This window comes from Macrotis lagotis, chromosome 7 (genome assembly GCF_037893015.1).
Source record: "Macrotis lagotis isolate mMagLag1 chromosome 7, bilby.v1.9.chrom.fasta, whole genome shotgun sequence".
Classification (NCBI taxonomy): domain Eukaryota; kingdom Metazoa; phylum Chordata; class Mammalia; order Peramelemorphia; family Peramelidae; genus Macrotis; species Macrotis lagotis.
The window spans coordinates 14132060-14132660 of record NC_133664.1 but is presented as its reverse complement, the minus strand read 5'-3'; positions in this window follow the sequence as shown (position 1 = coordinate 14132660).

The following is a 601-nucleotide window of genomic DNA, read 5'->3' as shown; positions in this document are numbered from 1 at the left end:
AGTCCCTCCTGGCCTCCCCGGGGAGGGGAGGGGTGCGCGGGCAGGCCTCCGTGCAGACCCCCAAGCCTGCAGGCCCTGCCCGGTCTACGGGCCGTGCTCCCCACTTCCGCGGCCTCCGCTTTTCGGGGCCCCGATTTGTCCCTCTGCAAGATGGACCCGGACTGTCGGGGGGCCCCAGGCTAGGAGGTCACTGCCAAGGCCCGGCTCCGGCCGCGCTGCGGAGGGCGGGCGGGCGCGGGCTCTGCGGGCCGCGTGGCCCTGGCCCAGTCACTGCCCGCCGGCCGAGGGAGCCCCCCGCGCGGCTCGGCGCCGTCCCGGGGGGCGGGGCGGGGGCGGGGCGCCTCCTCCCCGCCCCCCGCTCGCCGCACAATGCCGCCGCCGGCGGGGGCGTCCGCGGGGCGCAGGCGCGCGGGGCGGGGGCGGGGCGGGGCGGGGCCTCGCGGCCCGAGAGCCGGGCCCCGCCCCTCGGCGCGCGCCCCCGCCCCGGCCCGCCCCCGGCCCGCCCCTCGGCGCGCGCGCCCCCGCCCCGGCCCGCCCCCGGCCCGCCCCTCGGCGCGCGCGCCCCCGCCCCGGCCCGCCCCTCGGCGCGCGCGTCCCCGCC